Source organism: Amphiura filiformis, chromosome 11, assembly GCF_039555335.1.
Source record: "Amphiura filiformis chromosome 11, Afil_fr2py, whole genome shotgun sequence".
In the NCBI taxonomy this organism is placed as follows: Eukaryota; Metazoa; Echinodermata; class Ophiuroidea; order Amphilepidida; family Amphiuridae; genus Amphiura; species Amphiura filiformis.
The window spans coordinates 51,404,506-51,421,680 of record NC_092638.1 but is presented as its reverse complement, the minus strand read 5'-3'; the positions used below and the strand labels follow the sequence as shown (position 1 = coordinate 51,421,680).

At 36.9% G+C, this 17,175-nt stretch overlaps 1 long non-coding RNA gene across 1 annotated transcript; it reads left to right on the top strand.

The window, feature by feature from the left end:
* The first annotated feature begins 5,812 nt into the window (after positions 1-5,812).
* On the top strand, positions 5,813-12,932 carry LOC140164970 (uncharacterized). The gene is made up of 3 exons (XR_011860613.1): positions 5,813-5,915; positions 9,757-10,036; positions 11,190-12,932. It is a non-coding gene; the product is annotated as an uncharacterized lncRNA (long non-coding RNA).
* The last annotated feature ends 4,243 nt before the right edge of the window (positions 12,933-17,175 follow it).

Here is a 17,175-nt window from a genome sequence, read left to right as displayed (position 1 = left end):
CTGTGTACACCCCATAGACATTGGGTAATAACAATGCATGTGTGTAAGTGGCATCACTGTCCTAAGTAATTTGTGGGAGAAGATGTATTTTAAAGGTATTTCGTTTTATACCGGAAATGACCCCTTAATGACCTTTGACCCCAAATAAAAAAATACCATATATACATTGGGTAAACATAATTCATGTGTGAACATACCAGCACTCTCCTATGTTTTTCTTAGCTAATAAAATTTTTTGAAGATATTTCGATTTATACCGGAAGTGACCCCTTAATGACCTTTGACCCAAAACATGTGTACACCACATTGACACTGGGTAATAACAATGCATATGTGCAAGTGGTGTCACTGTCCTACGTAATTTGTGGGAGAAGATGCATTTTAAAGGTATTTCGTTTTATACCGGAAGTGACCCTTAATGACCTTTTGACCCCAAATAAAAAAAAAATACCACATATACATTGGGTAACTGCAACTCATATGTGAACATACCGTTACTGTCCTATGTTTTCCTTAGCTAATAAAAAAATTTGAAGGTATTCCGTTTTATGCCGGAACGGCCCCCTTAATGTCCTTTGACCCCAAATCTGTGCACACCTTACAGACACTGGGTAATTACAATGCATGTGTGTAAGTGGCGTCACTGTCCTACGTAATTTGTAGGAGAATATGCATTTTGAGTTAAATTCACGTTTTTGACCCCTATGACCCCTGCGTGACCTTTGACCCCACGAGTTTCATGTGACATGTAGGGGCATGGTCAATGATCATTGTGACCAAGTTAAGTCAAAATCGATGTAAGCATGTGAGTGCTAGAGCAAATGTAATGGTTGACAGAAAGAAAAAGAAAGAAGAAGAAGAACCTGTAAGAAAAAAGACACAGCCGTGACTAACGTCACGGCTGTGTAGTGACTAACGTCACGGCTGTGTAAAGAAAGAAGAACCTGTAAGAAAAAAGACACAGCCGTGACTAACGTCACGGCTGTGTAAAGAAAGAACCTGTAAGAAAAAAGACACAGCCGTGACTAACGTCACGGCTGTGTAAAGAAAGAAAGAAAGAAAGAACCTGTAAGAAAAAAAGACACAGCTGTGACTAACGTCACGGCTGTGTAAATATTTCCTTTATTTGGCTATATCTCAAAATCAATATTTCCGAGTTCCGACTGATTTTGTTTGATCGCATCACATTTAAGACCTCACTTGATGAAATTGGTTGTGAATTAAAGAAACATTGATCTAAAACCCAGGGAAGTAACGATATCAAAAGTACTTACACAGCCGTGACGTTTTCTTTCTTCTGTCAACCTTTTCATTTGCTCTAGCACTCACATGCTTACATCGATTTTGACCTAACTTGGTCACAATGATCATTGACCGTGCCCCTACATGTCACATGAAACTTGTGGGGTCAAAGGTCACGCAGGGGTCACAGGGGTCAAAAACGTGATTTCAACTCAAAATGCATCTTCTCCTACAAATTACGTAGGACAGTGACGCCACTTGCACACATGCATTGTAATTATCCAATGTCTATGTTGTGTACACAGATTTGGGGTCAAAGGTCATTAAGGGTCACTTCCGGTATAAAACGAAAACCTTCACAAAATTTTATTAGCTAAGTAAAACATAGCACAGTAACGGTATGTTCACATATGATCTGCAGTCACCCAATGTATATGTGGTATTTTTTAATTTGGGGTCAAAGCTCATTAAGGGGTCACTTCCGGTATAAAACAAAATACCTTTAAAATGCATCTTCTTCCACAGATTCTGTAGGACAGTGACGCCACTTGCACACATGCATTGTCATTACCCAGTGTCTATGGGGTGTACACAGATTTGGGGTCAAAGGTCATTAAGGGTCACTTCCGGTATAAAACGAAAAACCTTCAAAAATTTTATTTGCTAAGAAAAACATAGGACAGTAACGATATGTTCACACATGAATTGTGGTTACCCAGTTTATATGTGGTATTATTTTATTTGGGGTCAAAGGTCATTAAGGGGTCACTTCCGGTATAAAACGAAATACCTTTAAAATGCTTCTTCTTCCACAAATTACGTAGGACAGTGACGCCACTTGCACACATGCATTGTTATAACACAGTGTCTATATGGTGTACACACATTTGGGGTCAATGGTCAGTAAGGGGTCACTTCCGGTATAAAACGATATACCTTCAAAATGCCCCTTCTGCCACAAAAAGCATAGCAAAGTGATGCCACGTGGACACGTGCATTGACATTAGCCAATGTCTATGGGGTTTTCATATATTTTTGGGGTCAAAGGTGATTAAGGGGTCACCACACGGCTGTGTTCGTGGTCTTAGACCACAGCTAAGTCTAGTTCTTTCTTTCTTTCTTCTTTACACAGCCGTGACGTTTAGTCACGGCTGTGTCTTTTTTCTTACAGGTTCTTCTTTCTTTCTGTCAACCATTACATTTGCTCTAGCACTCACATGCCTACATCGATTTTCACCTAACTTGGTCATAATAATCATTGACCGTGCCCCTACATGTCACATGAAACTCGTGGGGTCAAAGTTCACGCAGGGGTCATAGGGGTCAAAAACGTGAATTTAACTCAAAATGCACATTCTCCTACAAATTTACGTAGGACAGTGATGCCACTGCATTGTAATTACCCAGTGTCTATAGGGTGTACACAGATTTGGGGTCAAAGGTCATTAAGGGGTCACTTCTGCTATAAAACGAAATACCTTCAATTTTTTTTTATTAGCTAAGGAAAACATAGGACAGTAACGGTATGTTCACATATGAGTTGCAATTACCCAGTGTATATGTGGTTTTTTTTATTTGGGGTCAAAGGTCATTAAGGGGTCACTTCCGGTATAAAATGAAATACATTTAAAATGCATCTTCTCCCACAAATTACGTAGGACAATGACGCCACTTGCACACATGCATTGTAATTACCCAGTGTCTATAGGGTGTACACAGATTTGGGGTCAAAGGTCATTAAGGGGTCACTTCTGCTATAAAAAGAAATACCTTCAAATTTTTTTATTAGCTAAGGAAAACATAGGACAGTAACGGTATGTTCACATATGAGTTGCAATTACCCAGTGTATATGTGGTATTTTTTTTTTTGGGTTCAAAGGTCATTGAGGGGTCACTTCCGGTATAACACGAAATACATTTAAAATGCATCTTCTCCCACAAATTACGTAGGACAATGACGCCACATGCACACATGCATTGTTATTACACAGTGTCAATGTGGTGTACACAGATTTTGGGTCAAAGGTCATTAAGGGGTCATTTCCGGTATAAATCAAAATTCCTTCAAACAATTTTATTAGGTAAGAAAAACATAGGAGTGATGGTATGTTCACACGACACACATGAATTGTTATACCCAACGTATTATGTGGTATTTTTTTATTTAGGGTCAAAGGTAATTTAGGAGTCACTTCCGGTATAAAATGATGATGACATGTAACGCCATTTCACCTGCGACAGGGGTGCTCCTCTTGAAAACGGGCTCTCCTAGTCTCCTTCAAGCACATGATACTGTTACAATGGCAGCCTACACTCAGTATCGGTATCGCGATCGACGTGTCCACAGAAATGGACACTTTTGGAAGGTATTAAACATTGTTAAAGGACCCAAGCCTGGCGGTGAGTGTTGACTAAAACACATTAGTAATATTCTAAGGTCACATACATGTATAATATTGAGAACCGATTGCTAATTGTAGAGGTTTATAGACGCGTAAAAAAGTTAGCATGTGAATCGAATCACCATCATGTCGTAGTTCCAGTAACTGTAACTCGGCATACCGAGTCCATTATAGATGTCATTATGATAAAGACTGAAGTCTTGCTGGCAGGACTACATGATCACGCAACAATTCACATACATGTGCATATATATGGCCATGATGGCCAAGGTTTGTTTTTGGACCAGATTTAGTACAATGAACTTAAGGGGGTACTACACCCCTGTCCAATTTTGTGCATATTTTTGCATTTTTCTCAAAAATCATAGCGCATTGGTGACAAGTAAGATATGTATATTATACTATAGGGCAAGGACTACAACTACTACACTGGAAAATTTTACATTGTAGTTGCAGTCCTTGCCCCTATACATATATATCTTACTTGTCACCAGGCAATGTGCTATATTTATTGAGAAAAATGCAAAAATAGGCACAAAGTTGGCCCGGGGTGTAGTACCCCTTATACGATGTCCTCAATTCACAAACTGATACTATCTGTCCAGATTGCGATTGTGTTATTTGCATGTTTGGACCAAATTGCGATTAAAGCCATATTATAACATTTGCTGAGGAGGACGCCCTCACTGATTTTTTAAAATTCATTTTTTTACACAATTATATTGTACTACGATGGAATTATTATTCGAATGCATACACAATGTTCATAACACACAGTACGTAAACGGCGTGCGGGACAGTGATCTACACAAGAAAGGGTCGTACTATAACATGACCGAAGGAGTGGTACGTATTGGCGACATTATATGCGGTGGTAGTAAATTCCAATTTTCTTGGCTTTGCTGTACATGTAGTTGTTCGGCTCAAAAATAAAAGGGGATATATCTGACAGTAAAAATTAACTAACATTTTATGGCAAAGAAATTCTAATCTATTTTGTATGAAAATGTTATAATATGGCTTTTATTCATGCATGCAATGCATGGAACATTTTTATATTGAAGTGAAGTAATTTTGATAGCTGGACATGATTGGTACTTGAAACAAGTCATACCTAGAATATTTTCTCAATTTGAATTTTATCCTTTCTAGGTATGACTGCTTTTACCGTAAAATTTGCGTCAATTCTCGATGTCATGATATGTGCACCACGTTTTTTTAGGTTCCGCGATTTTTGATTACATAGACGAAAGCAACTCAGCTGGTAACCAGCAGTGCAGTGAACCTGTGCAGTATCGCTCTGCTATTCAATTGCGTGGTGCATGGGTGACATGTATTTTCAATGTAAAATGCCTATATACGGTGATCCACCCAAAATAAAAAAAATCACTGTATAGATCCCTGTACTAGCTGGACATGCAGCTAGATACGGGATAGTAAACGAATGTCGGAATGACTATATTTGGGATATCATGTGAGTTTGCACACATGTGATGTACGTATCGTTATGAATTCGGCAGATGGCTGAATCCGGATTCGGCTTTTGGTTTCATTTTATGCATTTTAATTTCATTTTATGCATTTTATGCATCCATTACTTTTGAATTTGAGAACAAGGGATCAGTACTTTGCCTATAGAGGGCAGCATATCGACTTTTTAACGGTTATTGTCGTTGACCGTACTGCTATGCACCGTTAGCTAACCCTGTATACCGCCCTCTTTTGAATACTTACTATGCTGTTATCATCTGATCTCCGTTAAAAAATTGATATGCTGCCCTCTATTATGTACAGCATTGATCCCTTGTTCTCAAATTCAAAAGTAATTCATGCGTAAAATGAATTTACCAAAAGACGAATCCGGATTCGGTGGTGTACACAGATTTTGGGTCAAAGGTCATTAAGGGGTCATTTCCGGTATAAATCAAAATTCCTTCAAACAATTTTATTAGGTAAGAAAAACATAGGAGTGATGGTATGTTCACACGACACACATGAATTGTTATACCCAACGTATTATGTGGTATTTTTTTATTTAGGGTCAAAGGTAATTTAGGAGTCACTTCCGGTATAAAATGATGATGACATGTAACGCCATTTCACCTGCGACAGGGGTGCTCCTCTTGAAAACGGGCTCTCCTAGTCTCCTTCAAGCACATGATACTGTTACAATGGCAGCCTACACTCAGTATCGGTATCGCGATCGACGTGTCCACAGAAATGGACACTTTTGGAAGGTATTAAACATTGTTAAAGGACCCAAGCCTGGCGGTGAGTGTTGACTAAAACACATTAGTAATATTCTAAGGTCACATACATGTATAATATTGAGAACCGATTGCTAATTGTAGAGGTTTATAGACGCGTAAAAAAGTTAGCATGTGAATCGAATCACCATCATGTCGTAGTTCCAGTAACTGTAACTCGGCATACCGAGTCCATTATAGATGTCATTATGATAAAGACTGAAGTCTTGCTGGCAGGACTACATGATCACGCAACAATTCACATACATGTGCATATATATGGCCATGATGGCCAAGGTTTGTTTTTGGACCAGATTTAGTACAATGAACTTATAGTACTACACCCTGTCCAATTTCATATTTTTTTGCATTTTTCTCAAAAATCATAGCGCATTGGTGACAAGTAAGATATGTATATTATACTATAGGGGCAAGGACTACAACTACTACACTGGAAAATTTTACATTGTAGTTGCAGTCCTTGCCCCTATACATATATATCTTACTTGTCACCAGGCAATGTGCTATATTTATTGAGAAAAATGCAAAAATAGGCACAAAAGTTGGCCCGGGGTGTAGTACCCCTTTATACGATGTCCTCAATTCACAAACTGATACTATCTGTCCAGATTGCGATTGTGTTATTTGCATGTGTGGACCAAATTGCGATTAAAGCCATATTATAACATTTGCTGAGGAGGACGCCCTCACTGATTTTTTAAAATTCATTTTTTTACACAATTATATTGTACTACGATGGAATTATTATTCGAATGCATACACAATGTTCATAACACACAGTACGTAAACGGCGTGCGGGACAGTGATCTACACAAGAAAGGGTCGTACTATAACATGACCGAAGGAGTGGTACGTATTGGCGACATTATATGCGGTGGTAGTAAATTCCAATTTTCTTGGCTTTGCTGTACATGTAGTTCGGCTCAAAAATAAAAGGGGATATATCTGACAGTAAAAATTAACTAACATTTTATGGCAAAGAAATTCTAATCTATTTTGTATGAAAATGTTATAATATGGCTTTTATTCATGCATGCAATGCATGGAACATTTTTATATTGAAGTGAAGTAATTTTGATAGCTGGACATGATTGGTACTTGAAACAAGTCATACCTAGAATATTTTCTCAATTTGAATTTTATCCTTTCTAGGTATGACTGCTTTTACCGTAAAATTTGCGTCAATTCTCGATGTCATGATATGTGCACCACGTTTTTAGGTTCCGCGATTTTTGATTACATAGACGAAAGCAACTCAGCTGGTAACCAGCAGTGCAGTGAACCTGTGCAGTATCGCTCTGCTATTCAATTGCGTGGTGCATGGGTGACATGTATTTTCAATGTAAAATGCCTATATACGGTGATCCACCCAAAATAAAAAAAAAAATCACTGTATAGATCCCTGTACTAGCTGGACATGCAGCTAGATACGGGATAGTAAACGAATGTCGGAATGACTATATTTGGGATATCATGTGAGTTTGCACACATGTGATGTACGTATCTTATGAATTCGGCAGATGGCTGAATCCGGATTCGGCTTTTGGTTTCATTTTATGCATTTTAATTTCATTTTATGCATTTTATGCATCCATTACTTTTGAATTTGAGAACAAGGGATCAGTGCTTAGCCTATAGAGGGCAGCATATCGACTTTTTAACGGTTATTGTCGTTGACCGTACTGCTATGCACCGTTAGCTAACCCTGTATACCGCCCTTTTTTGAATACTTACTATGCTGTTATCATCTGATCTCCGTTAAAAAATTGATATGCTGCCCTCTATTATGTACAGCATTGATCCCTTGTTCTCAAATTCAAAAGTAATTCATGCGTAAAATGAATTTACCAAAAGACGAATCCGGATTCGGCTGTCTGCCGAATTCATAACGGTATGTACAGGCGAGTAAAATTGCAGCCGGTCGAGTAAAGTTTCAAATTCACCAGCCCGACTGGCGAGTATTAAGGTGGGACAGGTGTAATTAGATCATCATTAATTCATCTTTTCATCTTAAATTAGTTTTTGTTATTTTTAGACGTGTACATTAATGTATGTAGTTTTATAAAATTGCAGCCGGTCAAGTAAAGTTTCAAATTCACCAGCCCGACTGGCGAGTATTAAGGTGGGACAGGTGTAATTAGATAGGCCAAAATCATTATTTCATCAAAAATTAGTTTTTGTCATTTTTAGACACATTAATGTATGTAGTTTTATAACATAAAAAAAAATATCCGGAAAAATTATGAAAATTGTATTTATAAAAAGCAGGCTATATACAACAAGAATCTTACTATTTTCTTTGTTTACGAACCTGTTGCATGACATTTTTCACACATTTCATTTTTTCACCCAAAGTCGACATTTGAAAAATGCAGCTCCTAAAGTATACCCCCTATACAATGTAGACCTGAAAGTAGAGTCCGAAGTTTACCATTTTCTAAAATCCATTTTCCGTGTTGTAATCGGTGTTGTAAATTTTGTAAATCTGTGTTTTATGAAAAAAGCTTAAAATGTATAAACAATGATTATAAATGATATTGATGTCAAAATAAAGTGTTCAATATCGCGATCAAATATACTCTAATTGGAATATTCTCACGATAATAGGCTGACTGTTAGGATGGATAGGGGGTTTATGCCTCGGTAATATACCTTTATTTCGGTATTATTAAACAGTATTTTTATCATAAAAATTGACACACACAACTCAAGATTGTTTTAAACATGTATTTCTCTTATTTTTTAACAATTTTTGTCACGTCATACAAAACTGTCATTTTCCGTGTTGTACCTCTGATTCCGTGATTTTTTTCCGTTTTCCGTAAAACGGAAAACTTTGACTCTACCTGAAAGTTGGCAGTACACCATTATCTAGTGCAAGAACCTACATGTACTTTGAAATATTTCTTGGATATTGATAAAATCAGATGACCAAATATGCCAAAATTGGTACACACAAGATGTCATTTTCCCTCAATAGGACATTGTATTATAATAGTGGAGCTACATTTTTTTGAAAAACGGCTAATATTCGCTAATTAAATATGCAAATTAGCTAATTAATATGCATACAATTTGAATTGAACCTGTTTTTCTACATTTAATTCTATACCTGTTACAATGAATCATGTAAAGAGTTTCTATGATCTTTCCACACAAAAAAGTGTCAATTGCACCTGTCCCACCTTAACATTTCATGGCCGGCCTAACCCTTACCCAGGCTAAGAGTACAATTATTTGACCTCATCAAATGTTGATTGTTCGAATAAAATAAACTGCATTTTCGCTGTGATATTTTATCATATTCCATTTCTAGTCGCTATGTTATTTTCTTCTTTTCATTTAAATGTCAGTTTTGGTCAGAAACAGGTGCAAAAACATGCGCAAACTCGACCAATTTTCACATAATTTTGGTTCTTCCGCATTTCTTAAATTAACGTTTTGTTGTCATGCTAAACCACCAAACACTTGGTGCCACAATAATACAAAAAAGATATCATTTGCTTTTATTTATCGTCACAATAATATTAGTAAAGGAAACATAAAATAAAAAAAAAAAAATTAACTTAATATAAAAACTGAATATTTTCAGGTTGTGATAAATAATTAAATAAACATTTAACCGCACGTCGTCACTCATCAATCTGAATTTCCCTCATCAAACCATGCATCGTTCATGCCGTATACGGAAAGCATACACAAAGTGCACGATTTCCTGACGTTGCATACTTGCATTTACAAATTACTTCAATTCGTAGCAGGTTGGTCACAATTGTGGGCTTTTATTATTTTTGGAACAATCGGGATTAATTTGTAATTTTATTTTATTTTCCCTTCATTCACAGGCTAACATTATATGTCAGGGCTCCTTCAGCATCAGCAACATTGTAAAAGGTGTGTAGGATGTGTGGCAGAGATTTTCGTAGGCCTGGATCAAAGTTGCCTGGAACAAGTTTTGACAGTAAGGGTTTGGATAAGTTACAAAACTGTTGCAATACTGCAATGTTGTAACAACATTCACCCACCACGGTTTTGTCATAACTGCCATCGATTTATGAGAACCTGTGAAAAGAACGAAGCATGTAAAGAGACGTGGATATCAAGTCGCACATCATCAAGCTAATGGTGAGTTGCTTGATAAGCCTAGCTTCAAATTTGCTTACAGATAGCTTCACATTCGAGGCTAAATTTAAATTTAAACATGAACAGGATATTTAACATGTGTAATGCGTTACAAAAAATATTAACGCTGATCTACCGGAAAACGATAGCTTTGGACTTTAGTCTGAATTATTGTGTGCAATATCAAAGCTGGAGTTCTCAAGTAAGGTGAGTGTCTGCCATGTAAATGTCACACTGCAGGCACAACTGGTGGACGAAAGAAAAAATCTAAAACTGGGCACCCATAATGGATATCTGGTTTAGCAATATGCACAAGCATGTATGATGTAGTAAATGGATCCAAAAAACTAAGTCCCCTGACATGGGCATAACTAAAAAACTGTTAGGCCCTTAAGTTGATTTAAAGTGTGAAATGTAGCCTGATTAGTTATACACATTACATGTGCGGTACTTTTTTGTCCAACATTTTGTCCTTCATCAGAAAATACAGCCATATCCAACAAAATTTTTGATCATGGCTGAGTGATTATTGTCAATTGAATGTGATTGACCAGGTTTCGAATGCACTGCTGGTCCAGGTGAGTCCATGAAGGAATTGAACGACTGGAGTGCACTGCCAAGCCCCAGACTGTAACCCCATTGGACATCTCTAAGACCATCTGAAGCAAGCTGGAAACAAGAAAGTCAATGACAACACAACACTGCAAGGGTTGCTGAGAATACTGCAACGTGCATGGAGTCACCTGGACCAGCAATGCATTCGAAACCTGGTCAACAGAATGCAGAATTGTTGCAATCAATTTGTTGAGAATGAAGGTGGACCAACACATTACTAAAAAGGAAAATAAAACTTTCACATTGCACAAGTCACTTTGAACCTTTGTAATTTTTCACATCCAGGGTCAGAATTTTGTTTCACAGTGCAGTGCGAGAATCAATGTTGATTCTGGCAGAATAAATTTGCAGGAATCATTTGATTCTTGCAAATCAACTAGAACTGTGTAAACTACAAAAGTTTGTGAGAATGTACTTATTTGATCCATGCAATTTCCGAGAATCGATTCTCGCCGAAATTCCGACCCGACTTCCCACTTCTGAATATGATGTTTGTGTTTTGTTCATAACGTAGTATTCTTATCTTTTGTTTTTTATACAGACTACCCAAGTCGACCAGACAAACCAGGACACTAGTCTCTATTATATTATGATACTCAGGAACCATTCTGACGTTCAGAAAAATACATTCTAGCATCAAACATTCCATATGAAGCAGATTATGTTATGTGCATGGAACTGGTAATAGTATTTGCCAATATTGTTGATCTCATTATCAAAGAGGCAACAGGATTCTAAAGGATCACAGCTGCTGTGTTGTGTTCACCTTTATGTGAAACTGAACTGTTTGGAATTTAGATTTATTCTCTCAGTAAGCAGTATCCACAGAGATTGATATTTTTGATCACATTATTAAAGAAGCAACAGGATTCTCAAGAATGTCATCTCTTTATGAAACTGAACTGTTTTGATTTTAGATTTATTCATTCAATAGTATGTACAGAGATTTCACCACCTTTGCCAGGCAATGGATCATGTAAAATAGCACAGAATATCTAGATAGAGATGCTATAGTATAGCAAGCCGTTGCAGCACATGCCTGCTCCCTCAAACTATGCCTATGAAGCATAGCTAACATGAATGAATTACATCAACAAAACAAATTAAGAACTTAGTGTAACCGTCTGCTAGCTCATTCATCATGTGATACATTCAAAACCAGTAGTAGCTACATTCAAACAAAGCAGTTGCTGCTGCTTACTCCAATAGTACTTTCAATATAGATTATTAGCACAATTTGCTGAATGAATTCCGAATTTAAATATGACTAAAATCATCAGAAGAAAAACATCAATACATTAGAGTCAAGCTTTCACTTTGCTTATGGACATTTAGAAGCAGGAAAAGGAACCATGAGAGTACCCATTCTTTCAGCGGGAATGTTAAGCCATCGGTCACAAATACAGATAGTCACTTATAGATGTATCACACAGTTGAAAAGAGTAATGTGTTAACCATGATTGTCATAATCTGGCCTATATTCACAACATTAAGATCAGGCTGCACTCATGGATGAAATGAAGTGATTCTGATTTTCAATCATCATCATTTGGAGACGTCCATATGTAAAAAGGCACTTAAAATCAAGTAAATGAATGACTGCTTGGCCTGTTGTGTTTTACCATGTACACCGCTCCGTTAGAAGACATAATAATGTCCTGCGATGGTATAGAGCTGATGGACTATGGTAATGATGCACAGCTGTACATGATTTTCAATCAGTCAGAGACTTCAATTGCCATCTCCATTCTGGAACACTGCATCTATAATGTGGACAAATTCTAATAGTCACTACAGAAGTCATACTGCACCCATTTTTGCCAATTACAATACTTTAATCATCATTGATATGATATGTATATCTTTGAATTTGGTGTTTTTATGTATAAATACTCCGTGAATGAGCTACCTTCCTCATTTCAATATTACTTTAAGAAACGGTCTGATATCCAGTCCACAACTATTTGACAAGACACTGGACAACAACTATAATCTAACTAAAAATAAGAAAACATTTTCGGATCATTCCGTTCGTACTAGCGGTCCCAATCTTTGGAATACACTAGAAAATGAATTTAAGCAATCTACATCAGTTAAACATTTCCGTAATCAATTTAAGCAAAAGCTAATTTCAATTTACGTTTGATATTTTTCTCTTTTGAGCACTTAAAACAAATTTAACCTATGGTTTATAAATTTCTTTGAGCCCCGTCCTTGTCTTGTTCCGTAGCTGTACTATTTGGCTTTGTTTTTGTTTTTTAAATATTTTTTGTTTGATTTTGTTTCTACCCTATAGGGAAGGCATTTTACAGGCCTATTTGGCCTTCCAGCCTTCTCCTCCATAACATGTCTTGTTAATTGTTGTAATTAAGTTATTTTTCTAATTTTGATGTATTTTGATAATAATAATGTCTGATTTTGATGTATGTAATTATGTATTTATTTGATATGGAAATAAATGATGAATGAATGAATGAATGAATGAATGAAAAACTGGATGTATGCAAACAAGTTGAAACTGAACAGTAGCAAGACGGAATTCCTACATATTAATTCCAAGTTCTTACGTAAAAGTATACCATTCCATACCATGCCATGTGTTCATGTTCTCTCTGAATCTGTTGATGCAGTTCCTTCAGCATGCAACCTTGGTGTGACCATTGATATACACCTAAGTATGTCTGCTCATGTGAATAACATCTGCAAAGCAGCTAACTTTGTTCTACGCAAAATTGGTCAAGTTCGGAAGTACCTCGATCATGCATCCACTGAGAAACTCTTTTGTGCCTTTGTGAGTTCACTCTTATACAGCTGCAATAGCATTCTTTACAGACTACCGGATTATGAAATCGCTAAACTACAGCAAGTGTTAAACACTGTATCTAGGATGGTACCCCATCTGAGAAAGGATGATACAATTCAACACCAGTTCTGCAACAGCTTCATTGGTTACCAGTACTGAAGTCTAATAATAACTTACAAATCACTAAACGGGCTTTGTGAGGTGATCGCGGAATACAAGGCCACTCGCTCATTCAGGTCCGGTGCCAATACTTACTCACTCCAGTGAAGACATCTGCATTACAGTGTATGGAAACTGGTCTTTCCCTATGGAATCAATTGCCTTTACAAATCAACAAACAAATACTTGTTTACATTGTAATTATGTGTTTCTGTGTTTTTACCTGATACATTGTATGCATTGCCTAGATTGAACTGTGCTGTTTTATATTGTTTTACTTGCTGACTTGTTGTATCATTGGGACTTTTTCATGATGTTATGCTTTTTATTACTCATGTACTGGGATGTTATGTGATGTCCACTGACTGGCTCCCTGAGATCATGTCATTGGGTCTCTCATGCTTTTGCTGATGCTGCCGATTGTGGTGCTTGAGAGAGGTGTCTCTTTGTGCAGTGTTTTTATTTTTAAAGAATGTATGTGTGTTACTTTGTATGTGAGGTGCACCGACTGTCCCATCGTGCTCAGTCGGTGGGCTTCTCATACATGATCATATTTTACTGCAATTTATTAACAATATTTATATTTATATTGCTATATGGTGTATAAATTTACTAAATTTTTTATTTTGTAATTATTATTTGTTTCTCGCATTTTGTAATTGTTGCATTTATCTATTGATTGTTATTATTTGTACCCATATTGTGTGGGATGCATAGCTGTGGCTCCCAGGAGCCGTATCTGTGCATCTAGCACTCACGGTATGGTGGTTGGGGTATGCGGTTGCGTCCCAGCCCTTTGTTGGGATACGGTCGTGTGCGTTTCACCACTCTGTTATGATAATTGATCTGATTGTGTATGTTTTGTGTAATTGATATGGTTTTAATGACTTTGTAATGCTTGTTTATATTATTATTAATGAACAAGCCATGAGACAACTGCATTTGTCATTTGCAATTTCATATTATTATTAGATGTCAATTCTCACGATTTTCACACCATATTTGTTTGTCGTTAAGGTCTATTTTTAATGAATTTCAAAGACAGTCTATTACTCATCTGTTAATGGATACATTTCTTCTTTCACAATTAAAGGGGTGGGTGTAATTTAGTCCTAACCCTCCAAAAACACATGTTACTAGTTTTAAGAGAAACCATTTTTTGACCACATAGTTGTGAAATCAGATGTATTAAGTACATAAGCATAAAGTACATGGGTTTTGCAACAGATAATGCGAGTTGTTGTAATTATTAATTAGAAACCAGTCACTTGTATTTTGAGGGTTAGCACTATGTTGAACAATAGATCATGTACTACTAATATTGTTGTTTTAGTATCTTCCTTCTACACCCTGGAAACACTAAATAAATGGGATATTTCTTATAAGAAAATGACAAATCTAAAAATTTGGGATGTAAAAAACATGTTCTCAGTAATTCCAAACCTAGATTCAGCTTTCAGTGTTTTTAGATGATCTGAGAAACTGCACTCAAATGTTGGTACAATATAGTGTTAAGAAGTGACTTGTTTAAACCTAATTGTACATGCTATATCTTAGATAATCATTCCTGATTTCATAACACATAGTGTTGATAAGCGCAGTGATCGGATGATTTTTGTTGAGAATGAACTAAACACTAGCTTAACAAATATGTTTTAAACGCAACTGTTTTGAATCCAGTAACAAGTCGGTTGAAAGATAGTGAGGGTTAGGACTATATTACACCCACTCCTTCAATTATCAAGTGAATATACTCGGATTACCTCATACCAAAAACAGGGCTTCCAAACTGCTTCGGTACTTACTTTTTATTACATGTTGTCAATTGTCAGTGTGCATATAGCAATGACTTTATGCAAATGAGATTACCTAATTCAAAGTACTCTAATAATAACGGTTATGTGTTTAGAAAGACAAAACAACTTGCATTTATCATAAGTAGCAGTCATCAAAGTCATGCTTGAGCGGAGATAAATAATAGTTGTGGAAATATATTGACTGCCCTCGTATTATACTGAGCATTAACATTATTATCATCATCTTTATTATTTATCTAGTGGGGCTTTTATAGTCTTTATTTAATGTCACTCTTTAATACGCCTAGTAAATAGAAATATAAACTTGACCATAACCATGACTTGGAGAACAGTTTACCAACGTTGGTCCAATGTTCACATCCCGACCGTCATATTAAGGTTTGTGCAACATTCATTTTACGACTGGCTGGTTATGTTGGACCAACGTCGGCATTATAATTATCATTTTAAGGTTGGGTCAACAACGATGGCCCAACCTTGGCGTACTGAACGTCATTTTAAGGTTGCCTGGCAATGTTGGCTCGATGTTGGTATATCGACCATCATTTAAGGTTGGCAATATAGCACAACAGCGTTGGCATGCCGACTGTCATGTTAAGGTTGACTGGCTACGTTGGCTTGATGTTGGCATACTGACCATCATTTAATGTTTGGCACAACAACGTTGGCATGCCGACCGTCATTTTTTGTAAGGTTGGCATAACAACGTTGACCCAACGATGGCCTGACATTCCCATTTGAACCATAATTTAAAAGGTTGGCATGTCAATGTTGGTCCAACATTGGCTTGGCGTTGGCTTACCGACCACGACCATGCAGACCATTGTCAACGTTGGGCCAACGTTGTCTTGCTATCTGGGGAGTTACCTATTAGTCTTGAATTGTAGGTAATCTCTTCGACAAGGGAGTTCTGGTGTTTGCTGGACTAGAGCCGGAACTGGACCTTGCACCCAAACTGATGATATAAACTTTTCTTAAACACTTAAGAATGTTCTTGCAATCTTATTTGTTCTTACCTGTGTGATATGACATGATATCACACACTTTAGCACGTGTGTGTCTACGCGATACTCGTACGTGTCACTTGAACCAATCGGAGGTGCATAGCAACAACGCAGAGGATGATTTAAGGAAGCCCCATCATGCACTGCAAAAGTGTTATCGCTAGAGTTTCAACTGCCACTTTACTTTTCAAATCCCATTGAACTCGACTCTGTGCAAAACATGTTGTTTTTAAAATGTGAAATCGACTAGCATCTTCACAGCGTTTTTTATGTAAATATAACTGTACAAATTCAAATTAAACCATGCACGTGCAGTACGTCTATATGCAGTGGGCGAGTAGTGGTGTCATGTTCGCTCACACAGCTATGCTAACCGCAAGTAACATAGTGGAATGTTGGGAAGTGCTTAAATCATCCTCTGGCAACAACGGAACTGATTGTGATTATGATTAATATGATTTATTTAGAAGTGTTTAAGAATGAGTATAAAGGTATTATTTGTAGCTGGTGTCGTACATCTATCGTCTCATATAACACGCGACATCACTATTTTTGGCGTCAAACAAGTCAGCTTTGCCTTGTTGTTTTAATGAAAATAATGATGTCGCCCGTGTTAATAATGAGACGATAGATGCACTCCAGCGGCTAAAAACATTAGCAACATGGCATGGCATTGCAACGTTGGCCCAACATTGGCTTGGCGTGGGCTTACCGACTGAGACTATACCGACCATTGTCAACGTT